We start from the raw sequence: 17619 nt of genomic DNA, 5'->3' as shown, positions 1-17619 counted from the left end.
TTCAACGACTATGTATTCAGCTTCAATTGTTGATAGAACAACTGAAGTCTGTTTCTTGTTGTGCCATGAAATTAGGACATCACCATATGTTTCACTAGTGCTTTTTCTATCATTTTTATCACTTGTAAAGTTAACTTCTGAATATCTAATTAAATCATAGTAAGAAGAGTAGAGGTGCCATAGTCTAGTATCCTAGGTTCCAATGAGATATTAGATGATTCTTTTGACGGCAGTCGGGTGTGATTCTTTGTGAGCCGACTGGATCCTTGCACACTTACATACGCTCCACATAATATCTGGTCGACTAGCAGTCAAGTAGATTAGTGAAACTATCATTCCCTTACATGTCTTTTTATCCACATCTTTTCCAGATAATTCTGAATTAAGACTTGTGGATGGACTCATTGGAGTTCCATCGGCCTTTTCTTTCTCCTTGCCAAACTTTTTGATAAGTTCCCCTGTATATTTGGCTTGACTAATGAAAGTACCTTTGAGATTTTGCTTGATTTGTAATCCTAAGAAATATGTGAGCTCTCCAATGAGGCTTATTTTAATTCTCTTTTCACCAGATTAGCAAAGTTCTTACATAGGGGGATGTTAGGACTACCAAAGATGATATCACCAATGTAAATTTGCAAAATAAGAATATTTGAGTCAATATTTTGTATGAATAGAGTTGTATCAATTTTTCCTATTTGGAAATTATTTTTTTAGCAAGAAAGTACTCAACCTCTATTACCAAGCCTTTAGAGCTTGTTTGAGACCGTAGAGCGCTATTCATAATTTCAAAGCATGATTTGGATAAGATGAATTTTCAAAATCGGGGCGTTGTTTTACAAAGACTTCTTTATGAATAAATCCATTAAAACAAACACTTTTGATGTCCATTTGATACAACTTAAAACATTTGTAAAGCAAACAAAATACAAATTGATTCTGACTGTGCTATAGGAGCAAAAGTTTCATCATAATCAATACCTTTTTGTTGGGAATAGCCTTGAGAAACAAGTTTGGATTTATTTATGATAACCTTAACTTTCTCATTCAATTTATTTCTGTAGACCCGTCTAGTTTCGATTACTAAGCAATTATTGGGGTTATTTTGTCTTTTATCACTCATTTAACACCAAAACTATGTTGTTTAATATACCCAAGAGATGAATAGTAATTCTAAAACACCTATAAGTCCCCCATACTTATAATTCACTCAATGCTTAGCAAATTTTAAAGGGGGGGGGGCAATTTTTCTCCTTCAAGCAAGGGCTAGGGTTCTCAAACTTCAGGTTCCATATTCAACTGGGTCATCAAGGTTTTCAACCTCATGAATGAAGGATTTCATCAATGGATTTTATTTCACCTATTGAGTTCCAAAGTTAAATAAATTTCTCAAGTTTAATTCTTCTTTCAATCTTAGGGTTTTCATAAAAAATGCAAATTCCTTTAGTTTTCAGTTTCTTGCTTTGACTAAACCATGAATAGTTATTTTTTCTTAAATATACTATCTTTCTATGCTCATGATGATGACATCTTTTTATATTGATAGATTCTTGATTTTGGACTTGAGTTATGAAATTCCTTTTTATGTTCAGATTATGGCATTTTCATGATTAGTTGAATTCTTCAAAGATGGCAAGTCATGAATAATTGTCAATTGAATAATCAGTTCTTTTGTTTTCATGATTTAGAGTGCTTTCAAACAAATCACTTATCTTTTAGTAAAAGAATATCAATATTATTGAGCATTTTAGTATATTAATTTACTTTCAGTTGAGAGCAGTACTTAGCATTGAAAGGAACATCGTTCAAACAACCAAGTCCCAAACTATATGCCATCGTAGGTTAAAGGGGTCCTCATTAGTTAAGAGTGTCTCGATAGAAATTCAAGGGATCATGAGTGAATTCACGCCAATCATGTTTTGTACCCTTGTCATGGTACAAAATGCCCTCCTAACTTGGGTTACACATGTTGCTTACATAGTCTATATCGGTTACAAAAACCTCTCACCATTTAATATTAGACCTCATTTGACTATGTTTCTAGTCCATTCAATATTTTATATAGTGTTACATATTTATTACTTGGTCATAGCTTCAATTTAAAGATTTTAGTACCATGTTCAGGTCATCATTACTTTCAACATGTTCATTTCATATAGTATAGTGTATATCTCACATGCTCAGTACAATAAAAGTAATGACCGTATACTTTCCTTTAAAACTATATTGTCTCATAATATAGGTTCAACATTAAGCACTCCGATCATGGTTATATTGACCCATCATCCCTTTAGCAACTATATTTTGGTGAGTTCTCATCATTCGAGGACTAGTTATCAGTATAATTTGTTTTCTCTATTTCAAATTAAGACAATATAGTTAGCTGGGAGCTTGTCTCAACAACTCATCTTAGTAGAGGCTTTCAGATAGGCAATAAAGGTCCAAATTTATGTTATGTTAAGAGATTTTTATTTTTATTTTGTCATTGATATTTGCTTTGATTATTTTATATGACTTTAGCTTTCGCACAATGTTATTCAGTTTATACAATATTCATAGTGTCATGCCAGGCCATGGATTAGCTTGGGGTCACTTGTAACTCTAAGAACCATGCCACAACTTTGGGGTAGTCTCGAAGCATGACAAATTTGGTATCAGATCATCAGGTTTGAAGTGTCCTAGGGTGTCTGAAAGTCGCATTAAGTAGAGCCTTATTCATGGGGTGTGAAGAGCGCCTTTAAGAAAAATTCTACTTCTTTTGTGTTGATATCCTGCGATTGTGTGAACTATATTAAAACCCTCCTCTAACTTGTGCTCCACACATTCACATAATATGCCTCCCACGAGAACTAATGAAAGGAGGAAAGAAAATGGCAACAATAATGGTAATCAACAAACATTACCACCACCTCCAGCAAACCCTTTAAATTAACAAGTATCCTATGCTAAACTCAAGTTTGCTTTCACAATGTTAGATAGTTCATGACCACCCTGAATAACCAGTAAGTTGTTACACCAGCCAACCCAACAGTAAATATGGCAATAGCCAGTGCCCGAGATTTGACTCGAATGAATCCTCTATTATTCTTTGGTTCTAAGTCTTAAGATAATCCACATGAGTTTTTGGATAGTATTCAAAAAGTTACTAAGGTCACGGGTGTCTAAGAAATTTAATTGGGATGCTTATCAATTGCAAAGAGTGGCTCACAACTAGTACAGGCAATAAAAGGATGATAGAGGTGCAAATATAGGATTAGTAGAGTGGGATGAGTTTATTGTTGCATTTCTGAACGTGTTCTTCCCCCTTGAGCTAAGAGAGGCCAAAGTGAAGGATTTCATTAATGTAAAGTAGGGTAATATGAGTGTGAAGAATAATTCTCTTTATTTTACTCAACTTTCAAAATATGCTGCGACTATGGTTGCTGACTCTAGGGCCCAAATGAGTAAGTTCATGGCAGGTATTTCTGATAATATTGTCAAAGAGTGTAGGACTACGAAGTTGGTCAAAGGGATGGATATATCCAAGTTGATAATTCATGCCCAACTGATTAAGGAGGAGATGGTTGATGAAAAATAAAGGGGAAATATGAATAAGTGAGATTGAATAGGGAACTTTGATTATTTTTAATAGAAGTCGAGTGGTGGTAATCTCTCTTAGTTTCAGCAGAGATCTTCAACCCCAGCACCAGCATCTATAAATTCTCTATCTTCCAAACCTATGTAGGATAAAAAGGTAGAGCACTAGGCTCTAAGTCTCACTTTGTACTTCCAATGGTTGTACATTCCTAATTTGTAAGAAGTATGGGAAAAACTATCCCAGATAATGATTGGTAGGTAAGGATGGGTGCTTTGATGGTGGAAAGCTAGGTCACAAGCTTCGAGATATTCTAATAGCCAAAAGAAATAATATTGATGGACGCACTCAGGCTACTTCTTCAGTAGCTCCAACAGGTCGCTCGACCCAGCAGGGTGCCTCATCTAGTGTAGTTGGTGGACAGCGTCAGAAGATGTTCGATGAACTTTAGACTTGACAGGGTCATGAAGGTCTCTTGATGTTGTTACTATATGTTTTTTATATTCATGGATTTACATTATTAGATCCTAGAGCCATAATTTATGTTATGATTCCTTATATAGTGGTTAACTTTATTGTCAGTCTCAAAATCCTATCAGAACCTCTTTCATTCTCCACTCTAATAAGTTATTCAGTCATAGTTAGATGAGTATACATAATATGCCATGTCATAGTTGCTCAGAAAGTCAGCTAAATTGATATTATAGAGTTAGACATAACAGATTTTGATGTTATTCTTAGCATGAATTGGTTATACTCTTGATATGATACTATTGATTGTAGAAACAGATTAGTCCTATTTCAGTTTCTAAATGATCCAGCCATAGAGTGCGAGGATAGTACCATAATACCTATAAGTCGGTTTGTCTCTTACCTTAAGGATAAAAAAATAATTTCCAAAGTGTGTATCTGTCATACTGTTAGAGTTAAGGATTCAAAGTCTCAGTCCCCAAATCTTGAGTCAGTTCCACTAGTTAAAGAGTTTCCAAAAATATTTCTCAAAGATCTACCCAGAGTTCCTCTAGAGTGGGAAATTAACTTCGAAATAAATATCCTTCAAGATACCTGGCCTATCTCAATTCCACCCTATAGAATGTTTCTAATCAAGCACAAAAAATTAAAGCAACAATTGAAAGATCTCTTAAATAGGGGTTTTATCAAGCCCAACATCTCTCTATGGGGTGCTCACATTCTTTTCATATGAAAAAAAGACAATTCTCTTTGAATGTACATTAACTATCGTAAGATAAACAAGCTTACAATCAAGAATAAGTGTCCTATTCTGAGGATCGATGACTTGTTTGACCAACTTTAGGGTTCTAATTGCTTCTCTGAGATGGACCTTAGATGCAACTATCATTAGCTCAGAGCCAGAGAACGTGACATTCTAAAGACAGCCTTTAGAACTCGGTATGGTCACTTCAAATATGTTGTTTTGTCTTTTGGACTAATAAATGCTCCTGTAGCTTTTATGTACATGATGAACATGGAGTAGAAGCAATACTTGGACATGTTCGTCTTTGTCTTTATTGATGAAATCCTTATTTATTCTTGAAGATAAACATGCATACCATTTAAGCATTATATTGCAGACTCTCAAAGATCACCAATTATTAGCTAAGTTCAATAAGGGTGAATTCTGGCTAAAATCAGTGGCATTCATTGTTTGTATCATTTTCAACCAAGGCATTTGAGTTGACCCTCTAAATATCCAAAGAGTTAGAAATTGGCCTAGACCTATCTCTCCATCAAATATCAGGAGTTTTTAGATTTAACTGGTTACTACAGACACCTTTTTGAAGGGATTTCCTCTATTTTTTTCCCGTGTCTAAACTACTTAGAAGAAAGTCAAATTTTAGTGATCTAATTCATAAAAGAAGTGTTTCTAAGAGTTGAAGACTCGACTCACCACAACTCTAATTTTGACTCTGCTAGAGGGTTTAAATGGTTTTGTGGTTTAATGTGATGCTTCCAGAGTTGGACTTTGATTTGTGTTGATGCAATATAGCAAGCCTATAGAATATGCCTCTAGACAACTCAAGCCTCATGAAAAGAATTACCTGACTTATGATCTTGTGTTGGTAACAATTTTTTTTGCCTTAAAAATTTGGAGGCATTATTTTATGGAGTTCATATTCATGTGTTCCCTAATCATAAGAGCCTTTAGTATGAATTTGACCAGAAAGTTTTAAATCTTAATCAGTAAAGATGGCTAGAGTTTTTAAAAAATTATGATATGTGTGTCTTGTACCATCCAGGTAAGGCCAATATTGTGGCTGATGCTCTTAGTATATTAAATATGGGAATTGCTGCTCATATTAAGGATGAGAAGAAAGAGCAAGTTTGTGAGATTCACCAGCTTGCTAGATTAGAAGTTTAGCTGGTTGTTTCAATCAAAGGTAATGTCTTAATTTAGAATAGTTCAAAATCCTCTTTTATAGCTGAGGTAAAAGAAAATCAATATAATGACCCCATTTTGCTTAAGTTAAAAGGAGTTTTCCAGAGTCAGAAGGTTGAGATTTTCTCCCAAGGGGGAGATGGTGCTCTTCATTGTCAGGGCAGACTATGTATTTCGAATATAGATAGCTTGAGACAACATATGCTAGAAGAGGCTCACACTCTAGGTATTTTTTTTTATCTAGAGCCACTAATATTTACCGTGATTTATGGGAAGTATATTGATTGAAAACATGAAAAAGGATATCACAGAATTTGTGGCAAAGTTTCAAATTGCCATCAGGTTAAGGTTTAGCACTAACGACCTGGTGGTACGCTTTAGGATATAATTATTTCTACTTGGAAGTGGGAAGTGGTAAATATAAACTTCATTATAGGGTTACCTCATACTCGTCAAATCATGATTCTATTTGGGTTATCGTGGACTGAATGACTAAGTCAGCCTATTTTCTGCTAGTTAACACTTCAGATTTAGGCAAGGATTATGAGAGACTCTATCTTAGAGAATTAGTGAAATTGCCTGTAGTCCCTTTTGTCATACCCCTTTTTTACCCAAAAATATTGATTTTAAAGTTTTAAAAGTGTTTTTATTTATTATAGTGACTCAAATAAAAAGTGTGTTTCAAAAAGGATTTTAAAACTTAAACTCAGAGTCGCCACTTGGTATAAATCTACTATACCAAGTCACTTTTGAAAATCCTTTTTAAAATTGGTTTTGACTCTTAAAATTGATCCACAAACAGAGATTTTGATTAAAAAATTTTGTTGACCAAGGGAATAGTGTTAGGCACCCCTCGACTTAAAGGTTCAACCACAATCACTTCATGGAGTTATTCGACTAATATGACTCTATGAAATTCATAAACAAATAACACATAAACGAACAAACAAACATATGAATTTAAATCAAACAGTGTACCGTCTGATTATAAAGTCTCTAAAGATGAAAAAAAGAAAATGTAAACATATTCTATCCTTAAATAGTCCTAAACTAAGCTCCACTCGATGTCTTAAGCCTTGATCACCAACTATCTTTCAAGTACAAAATTTCATGGGACATTTCCCAGATAAATGTGTACAGATAATATCGGGGCATTTCCCAACCAAATGAGTATAATTTTGATTCAAATGTGATAAAATAGAAAAATCATTCAAACACACATTCACACATTTGATAAAAAGAAAATCTAAAAATTTTCTTATCGTATTTGACGACCTTATTATGATACTACCAAGTTTAACAAAATCAATGCCTATTTCAAATTAAACAACTATCAATGAATCAAAGAAAACTAATATTCACTTTTATTGATTTTTAATCCCAACCTCATTCCCAATCACATGATTAATCAAGTTTAAAATTAAATCAAACATCCAAAACCACGTCAATTAGAATTGCTCAAATGCACTATCAAAATATATCACCAACTACATACAAATCACGTAATCATAACATCAACACAATAAATTAAGATAAAATGAAAGACATAGAGTTGAAGAATTGGACCTTAGTTTTATTTCAATAAGTTAAGTTTCAACTTATAATGGTAAACCCACAGTCTCACATAATTGGGCAATACAGAGCCTCGAACAAGACCTCGAATACCAAAACTCGATCCATAAGCTGATTCAACTCTTTTGAAAGCCACAAATTCCAAATATATTGTAATTTACAGACTGCTTGAAGGTAATTTTTCTACTTAAAATAAAGTAACAAAAGTCGATTTAGGGTGTTTTCCGGTGATACTCACCGGAAAATTTGAACAGACGGTGTGAATTACCACTACTGGTTGTTGGTCAGTTGTTTTTTTATTTCTAGTGGGAGAGGATGATTTTTGATGTTTTTCCTATGGGTATGGTTGGTTTGGGATATTGGTCATCGAATTTCACATCAGAGCGACGATTCTAGTGAAAACTTTGTTAGAAAACTCAAGGCCGACCAACTAGTTTTCTCCCTTGTTCTTGATTATTTCTCTTTAATCCTCTACTATTTCTCCTTCATTCTTCACTATTTTTCTTATCTCCTTCACTTCTTTCCAATCTATCACCTCTCCCCTATTTTTTTTATCTCCCTCCATTCATCCTTTGTCTTCTATTATCTATTTTCTCTGTGTATGTATTTAAATTTTCCTCTCAATTCTGTACCCTTTTTTTTCTCCTCCTCTCCACTGTGTTCTATTTTAAGTGTGTATTCTCTATCGGTATGTGAAGGTGTGTGTGGAAATCTCTCTTTGTAATTCCCTACTATTTTAGTTTATTAAGGGTTGAGGGAAAAACATAAATTGAGTAGGGATAGGGCCCACTTGGGTAGGGGTGGTTAGGGTGAGGTGAGAAGTGTGTGGGGATAAGGTGGGCATTTTTTTTTTATGTTAAGTTAGTTATTTTTGTTTTTTTTTGTGGAAAGGTCATCTAATAGGGTAAGGTTCATGTTAACTTGAGGTAAATGGATGAATTCGACTTTTGGGAGTGTCAAAATTATATGTCTACATCACTACCTTCTTTGGTTGTAAACACAAAGTGTTTGCAGACAAACAAGTAGACAATGAGACAAAATTTTGACCGGACCATTATTCAAAAGGAAGAAACAAAAAGATAGAGTACAAATAAGTCTTGATTTTAGACATCCTACCTGTCTTAGGTTATGAGGAAATTAGTTCATATATAGTTCAAAAGGTTGAAAGGGAGAGGGACTATATCAAGTTGGAGATTCGAGGGAGGTCCTATTGAGGTTTTGGTCTGCGACTCAATCAATACATCAAAATGAAAATCACTATTTAAAAAAATAATTGAAATTACAAAAATTCTATCTATGCAGCTTCTCTTTATTCTTGAATTGCTTCTTCTATATTTTCTCACGAAATACAATATCTTCTTTTCTTTGAGTTGAACTTGAAAATTGAACATGTTTCTTTAGGTGGGACTTTTGAATTTGAAATTGAAAACCTTTTCCCTATTCTCTAGGTGGGCTCTTGACTTGCAATTTCTTTTTCTCATTCTCCATGCAAGTTCTTGACTTGTCATTTCTTCACCCTGTTCTCCAGACGGGCTCCTGACTTGTAATTTCCTTACGCTATTCTCCAGGTGGGCTCTTGACTGGCAATTTTCTCACCCTGTTCTCTAAGCGGGCTTCCAACTTGCAATTTTCTTACTCTGTTCTCTAGGCGGGCTCCTGACTTGCAATTTCCTCACCTTGTTCTCCAGGCGAGCTCTTGAATTTTAATTTCTTCACCCTATTCTCCAGGAGGGCTCCTGACTTGCAATTTGTTCACCCTATTACCCATATTTGACCACCCTATTTTCCAGACGAGCTCTCGACTTGCTATTTCTTCACTCTGTTATATAGGAGGTCTCTTGACTTGTTATTTCCTCACCGTATTCTTCAGGCGAGCTCTTGACTTACAATTTCCTCACTCTATTCTCCAAGTAGGCTCTTGATTTACAATTTCCTCACCTTGTTCTCCAAGCGGGCTTCCAAATTTTAATTTCCTCATTATATTTCCAGGCAGGTTCCTGACTTGCTATTTCATCACCCTATTTTCCAGGAGGGGTCTTGACTTACAAGTTCTTCACCCTATTCTCCTGGTGGGCTCTTGACTTTCAATTTTTCAGCCTATTCTGCAGGCGAGATCCCGACTTGCAATTTCATCACCTTATTCTCCCGACGGTCTCCTGACTTTTAATTTCTTCACCATATTTTCCGGGTGGGATCCTAAATTTCAATTCCTTCACCCTATTCTCTAGGCGGGCTCCTAAAATTTAATTTCTTTATTCTATTCTTTAGGTAGGCACTTGACTTGTAATTTTCTCACCCTATTCTTCAGGCGGGCTCTTGACTTGCAATTTACTCACCCTGTTCTCCAGGTGGGCTCTTGACTTATAATTTCCTCACCCTGATTTCCAGAAGGGCTCCTAACTTGCAATTTCCTCACCCTATTTTCCAGGTAGGCTCCTGACTTTCTATTTCTTCACCTTATTCTTCAGGTAGGCTCTTGAATTGAAATTTCTTTACCCTATTCTCCAGGAGGGTTCCCAACTTTTAATTTCTTCACCCCATTCTTCAGGTGGTCTCCTGACTTGTAATTTCTTCATCCTATTCTCCAGGATGGCTCTTGATTTTTAATTTTTTCACCCTGCTAGCCAGGTGGATTTTTGACTTTTAATTTTTTCTCCCTATTCTCCATGCAAATTCCTGACTTGTAATTTGCTCACCCTATTCTCCCAGTGGGATCCTGACTTGCAATTTCATCACCTTATTCTCCCAGAGGGCTCCTAACTTGTAATTTAATCACCCTGTTCTCCAGATAGGCTCTTGATTTGCAATTTTCTCACCCTATTCTCCAGGCAAGCTCTTGACATAGAATTTCCTCACCCTTGTTTTCCAGGCGGGCTCCTGACTTGCAATTTACTCACCCTGTTCTCCAGGCGGGCTCCTGTCTTTCTATTTTTTCACCTTATTCTCCAGTCGAGATCTTGACTTGTAATTTCTTCACCTTGTTTACCATACATGATCCTGACTTGCCATTTCCTCACCCTATTCTCCAAGTGGACTCTTGAATATTGGTTTCTTGACTATTCTCCAGGCAAGCTCCTGACTTTAAATTTCTTCACCCTATTCTCTAGGTGGGCTCCTGATTTTCAATTTCTTCACCTTGTTCTCCAAGTGGGCTCCTGTCTTGCAAGTTCTTTACCCTATTCTCCAGGCGGGCTCCTTAACTTAAAGTCAAAACTAAAATAAAAGTTATTTCACACAAAGATTGTGATAATGAAAGATTCCATTTTTCAGAAAATAAAGACCCATTTTCTAGGAGGGTCCTAAAGTGAAGTCCCAAATAACATGATTGATTTCTTTTGCCCTAGTTTATTATTTGAAAAATTTTATTAATGTCAAACGAAATCGTAAATATTAGCAAAATGCATAATTAAAAGGTGAATCAGGTATCTGAGCAATCAATGCATGTCTTTGAGGATAACATTGAATGACCTAGACCAACAAGTGCCTCTCTTAAGAGTAAAAGTGATAGATTCTAACTAAAAATTGCATCTTCTATGATTAAAGGATCAAAATAGGAGCTGCACCTTCTATACATAAAACATGAATTACCAAAACTAGAAAGTGTGTCTATTAGGGGTAGAGGATGATGAGTTTTTACCATAATTAAGATTGCCAAACCTGTGCAACAACAATGCCTCTTGCATTTGCAGAAGTGGGAACTATACCTCATGATATTTGCGCTTTGAATCCTTTGATTTTAAGGTAACATGTGTTCCTTTTTTCATATAAAGAGAACTTGTGAGTATAAAAACATGGTGATTGGTGTGTGACTTTAGCTTTTGTGGAAATCGCTCTTGCACTTGGCATATTTAATCTTGCACCCAACTATTGACATATGTCATTATCTTGCTGCACCATTGATCCATACTTTGATTATTAAAAGTTACTCTGAAACAAACACAATATCTCTATTTTGTTATGCCTCTCAGATCAACCCTTTGAACCTAGGTACTTCCACATATCCGCATATTTGTCTGTTGGCAAAAACTTTCTGCATGCCTTGTTTCAGCGTACAATCTTGTTTCTTTCACGTGCTGGCCTTTTTTCTTGCTTTGTGCAATTGAAAAAGTTGATATCAAGTTTTAAAATCCTTTTTCACTTGTTTTGGCATGGAGTTGACTAAAAAATATGAGAAAAATAAAAAGAATTTTCTATATGGATAACAAACTCAAAAGCAAAAGATTAGAAATATAGAGAATAAAGAAAAGACAATGTTTGTCCCTTTTTGAAAATAGAGAACAGAAAAAATTTATCTGAAAATGACACTCAACTTTAATGATTATGACATGTATTTGGATTGAACTGCTTGATCTTTCCATCCAAACTCTCTCTAATTGCTGTTGAGTTAATGACCCTAAAACCGAGTTGCTTCTTTATATTTATTCCATTCATAAACCTCATTTGACTCATGACACCTTGAAGGATTTTCCTCCAAGAAGCCTCTCTCATTTTCTTTCTCTTATTTCACTATTGCTATACGACGTCCTTGAGGGTTTTCACCAATGAGACTCTCTCATTTTCATTTTCCTCAACCCACCATTGCCTTATGGTTCCCATGATGGTTTTCGCCAATAAGAATCTCTTATTTTTTATTCTCTTAACTCGCTACCACATTACACCATCCATAAGGTTCCAATGCGGCTCTCTCATTTCCATTTCTCTTAGCTTACCATCACCTTATAGTGTCTATAAGGGTTTTCACCAATAGGACTCTCATTTAATTTTCCTTATCTCACCATCTCTTTACAGTGACCATGAGGGTTTTCACCAATAAGATTCTCTTATTTTAATTTTCACCACTAATACTCTCTCATTTTTATTTTCCTTATCTCACCATTTCCCTGTGACGTCCATGAGGGTTTTTATTGATGAGACTCCATTTTCACTTTCCTCATCTCACCATCACCTTGTGATGTCCATGTGGGTTTTCACCAATGAGACTCTTCCATTTCCATTTCTCTCCTGATTTCTTATGCTGATGAAGAAAAGTAGTACCCAAAACAAAACATCATATATTCATCACATGATTAGCCTTAACATTATCAAAGATTTATCTAAAGGTATTTCTTTGGTTTTAACGTGGCTTTTGGATATGGCGAAAAAGAAAGGATGACATGAGGCTCAAATGACACTTGAGGTTGGTGCAATTTACAACTTTTGGAATAGACTCAAATAATAAAAATTAACTCTTGCCCCAATTTCTCTTGACTAAGTAATTCTAAATTGTTTATTTAGTCGGACCGAATACAGAGTAGGGATGTCTACGTATCTCAACATTGAGAGAGAAGAATCAGGTCAAACATAGTTTTGACAACTTATTTATTTGCTTGATTTTGGTTTATTTTCTTTTTTTCCTCTTTGAGATTTTTCTAACTCTATTTTTCTTGACAATCTTATCTTTATTTTTTTGGCTCACTCTCTCTTTTTTTGTTTTGAATTTTTTTTTATTTCATTCTTTTGCACGATACTTTTCTCGTATTGAACTTTTGCTAACTCTATCTTGATTCAAAAAGAGGGATACAAAATAAAATCAAACTAAAGCTCAAACGGGGTAAACAAAGGATGACACAATGTTTAGATTCCAGAATGCAATGCCTTCGTGATATCAATCCTTAAAAATTCAAGAACATAACCTGAAATATGAAGTGGACGATGAAGATCATTTATGACATTTTTTTCAAATTACTAACTTGAACTGAGCATGTTTTTTACTTCTTCTTCCGCACTTGTCAAACATCCAACTCCACCTTTGCTGTACACACTTCACATTGATTTTCAATTGATGTGTGTTTCAAAATATTATCCGATTCAAAATATTCGAGATGTGTGTTTCAATTGATGATCAAGTTATTCATTTGATTTTTGAAGTAATTGTCTCAATCTATTTAGGTGAGGCTTCAACTCGATCACCAAATCTCTCAACACTCTATCTATTTTCTCCGAGCTCCTTTTTTTCTAATTCATTCTAATTCAAAGTTTCATGATTAAACTAGCTTTTAAGATCTGACTGGAAATTCTGTCAGCGTGCCATACTACTAGAACCAACATAAAATATACTATGTAAAGAAAATAAACAAACAACACATATTAAAAGACAACATAAAAAGGGACACTCCATTTAGTTGAAAGAGAAGATAGAAGAGTTTGAACATAAATGGCAAAGAAACAAAAATAAGATAGATTCCAAGCTACAACCCTAAAATAATTTTGATAACAAAACTAACTAAGAAAATCCCTTCCTAGTAAGGAGAGGAGTGTCTTTCCAATTGCTGAGCTTTACATCTTATCCATTTGTTTACGCATTAGCACGACAAGAGCTTTTATCTCCGTCAAATACATTCCCTTAACAAATAAGTTTTGGATCCTCATGCTTAACTCATTGTTTCCCACGTATTGTGCATTTCCATGTGTTGGTGCAGGACTCTGTGTGACATTCAAAGTGTCAATGTCTTGCACCACAATCAATTTTTCTTGAATCTTCTTTTCTATTTCTCTTTTCAAAGCACAAAAGTATTCAGTACATTGACCTTTAACATAAGAATGATATGCACATCGAATGTTGGGATCAAAATTTCTTGAATATGGGTCAGAAGTATACCTGAGGAGAGGAGTAATCATCCCCCATTATCTTAATTTTTGAAACAAACTGGTAGAGGATTCCCCAATTAGTGTGAATTTATCCTTTAACTTCTTTCTCTTTGCAAACTCTGGCCTGGGCTGGAACTTGGATTTGGGGCTACCTTGATAAATATATGGGGATCTATGTTGATTTTGAGGGATTGGTGCTTGAGATTATAGATAATAAGATGGATAAGTGTATAGTTGTGCATTGTTCAACGGATGCTAAAGAAGGGGAATGAAATATTTTGTATGTTGAAGAAAGGGACCTTATTGCAGGTGAATATGTGGATCAGATGTATAGGCTTGGGGTTGAGGCTAACAGTATTGGTGAGTTGGACCTCTCAAGCTTTGTTGTGGCCCTGTCATAATAGTAGCTACATTTTCCTTCTTCTTTCCTTTAGTTCCCCTCCGATTATAATTTCATCCCAAGTGTTTCACAGAATCCCCGTGCCTATCATGCTCCTTAAATTTCAACATCTCAAAGCTTGGAGAAAGGTCAAAACTTATAGATATGCCCCAGTCTTTGTATGAAAGATCTTCATAACCTTTAATTCTCTTAGAATTTTCTATAGTTTCTTTTATATTCTTCATTTTTCTAGCTATTTTCTCTTGCTCTTCTGCCATGTCAAGCTTCTGGGTAAGAAATTTTAGTGGTCCAATTAACTTAGACGTAGGCTCAAGAGTATTGCAGTAATCATCAAGGTATTGAATGTAGACTCACTAGCATATTGAGGAAGCACAACTTTTGGGTGAATAGCCAAAGTGGGAGCCTCAGTTGAGGGTTGAACAACAAAATCATAGACAATAGATGATGCTGTAAATATAGTAGACTTATACTGAAGAACTAGAGAATGAGTGGTGGAGATGTTGGGATGTTGTTGGCGTAGAGTAAATTCTAATGCATGTGGGGCATCAACATTAGTAGAAAATTGACTTTGTAATTTGGATGGAAAACTCAAGGAATTTGTAGGGTCAATAGTGGGGAATGGAGGAGGAGGCAACCCACTGGCCCAAGCTCGGTGCATTTCTGTTATTTGTTGCCTTAGCCTCAAAATCTCTTGTTTTAAACTCTTATTTTCCTGACTCTTTGTCTAATCCATGATGTTACTCTCTATATCCTTGTTGGACACAATTATCTCTTCCTTGGATTTAGTACACTATGGAGGACTAGCCAGAATGTCACTAATCAACCGATTTAAACTAACTGAACAATAGAGATAACAACTGCATTAGAGTCAACACTTTTTTAAAACTTCTCTTTTTCCATTTTTTTCTTTGTGAAAAGATCATCGAACCCTAGAAGGGTGCTCTTGTATCTCATCCCCGAGAGAGGAGAATCAGATATGCCTAATTTGTAAAGTTTTGGCACGAAATGACCAATCAAATTCTCTCTTCTTTTTTTTTTTAAAAAAATTTTAGAGGAAAAAAATAATAATTTTTCAAAAGAAGACAATTTTTCTTTTGTATTTTTCAGCTTTAAATCCCCTATGTAAAATAAAATCTATGATTATAAAAAAAAATCTTTTTTCTATTTCATATGAAAAAGCACGTGGCTGAACTAATCTATTACTAAATATAAAATTCTTTATATTTTCGTATGAGGAAACACGTGAAATAACTAGTCCAAAAGGAAGAGTTAAGCATTTTTTTCTTTTTCAATAGATATTTATACAATCTTTTTAAATTTTTGATTTTAAAGTTCCTATAAAAATGAAACCTAAAATTTTCAAAGGAAAATCTTTTTGTATTTTTTTGGATAAAGCAACATGTGCTAAATCTAAAATGAAGCGCAAAGAATTTTTTTTTCCTTTTATCATTATTTTTAAAAGATATTGACAAAATTCTTTTTGGATTTTTGATTTTGTATTTCATATACAAACGAAACCTAACACTATTAAAGAAAAATCATTTTGAATTTTTCTTTTCAAAAAGAATATATGAAACTTCAACTCTAAAATAAAGAGTGAAGAAATTCCTTTTTAAAAATTTTAAATAAGATCACCAAACCCAAGAAGGGTGTGTACGTATCTCACTCTGAGAGAGGAGAATCAGGTATGTGTAGTTCATCCAGATTGGGCAATTAAGTATTAAATAGTAGGCTGGACGATGAATTGAGGGACACGATTAAAACAAATAATGAAAAACATCAATAAAATCATTTTTGAGTTTTCGTTTTGAAACTTCATATAAGAAGAAACCAACAACAACGAAAGGAGATTTTTTTGCATTTTCAGATGAAATTATTCTAAAATAAAGCACCAATAGAAATGAATTATTTTTTTTGAATTTTTCGGCATAGAAAATTATAAAGACACTAAATAAATTTTTTTTTTTGACCTTTTCAATATATAAAAGGTACAAAAACTTTAAACAAAATCTTTTTGAATTCTCCTCTATGAAAATATATAAAGCTCTTACAAATATAGTAAAAATCTTTCTGACATTTTCAAGTTATGAATGCGTGCTGAAGAAAATAAAGAAAAATCTTTTTGAGAAAATGCGTGCAAAAGGTTAAAAAAATCTTTCTGATCTTTTAATTATGAAAACAAAAGCCATTGAGAACTACTATAAACTATGAAACCTTTTTTTTACTTTTCTTTTTTTTCTTCTTCTTTTTTTGACTCTAACTTTGACTTTTTCCTTTTTTGTATTGACCTTTCCTTGCCTAAATAGACTTTTTCCCTTAATTCCGCACATGCGTCTCTAAATCAGCCTGTCATATGTCATTTTTACCCTCAAAGATACAACAAGTAGCACATAGAGATGCTTAGGGGTATGTCACCTACAAAGGACCAAACGGGTCCCTCTAGGTATCGACATGATACAAATAAGAATGACCCAAAGACTGACCTAGGATGGGGTTCAACTAACAAGGTTGTTCGGGAGAGTGTATAATCGATGGTGGCTGCAATTGCTTTCCACCCACTTCATGCAACTGATGGCTTCTCCTAAAAATATGAAGGTGACTCAATGAAGGTTCGTGTACACACATGTACTACGAGAATTGTTGTAAAGTAAATGACTCGGGATAATGCATATGATGACAAATATAAAGTGGTAACACATAAGAAAAAATGCAAACACATAACTTGTAGGCATCTAACAATGATAAATGATAACAAAAACAAATGTATATATATACCATAGTGCCAAACTAAGCCGATACAACTCAACAGTGAAACTCGAATTCTAAAAGAAATCCCAGCAGAGTTATCAGAGCTGTCACACCCCTTTTTTACCTGAAAAATATCAATTTTAAAGTTTGAAAATGGTTTTTATTTATTATAGCGACTCGAATAAAAAATATATTTTGAAAAGGATTTTAAAACTTAAACTTAGAGTCACTACTTGACATAAATCTGGTGTGCCAAGTCACCTTTGAATTTTTTTTTTCAAAATGCATTTGACTCATAAAACT

This window comes from Capsicum annuum, chromosome 11, assembly GCF_002878395.1.
Source record: "Capsicum annuum cultivar UCD-10X-F1 chromosome 11, UCD10Xv1.1, whole genome shotgun sequence".
Taxonomy (NCBI): Eukaryota; Viridiplantae; Streptophyta; class Magnoliopsida; order Solanales; family Solanaceae; genus Capsicum; species Capsicum annuum.
The sequence above is the reverse complement of the archived record's forward strand: the minus strand, read 5'-3'. Positions refer to the sequence as shown.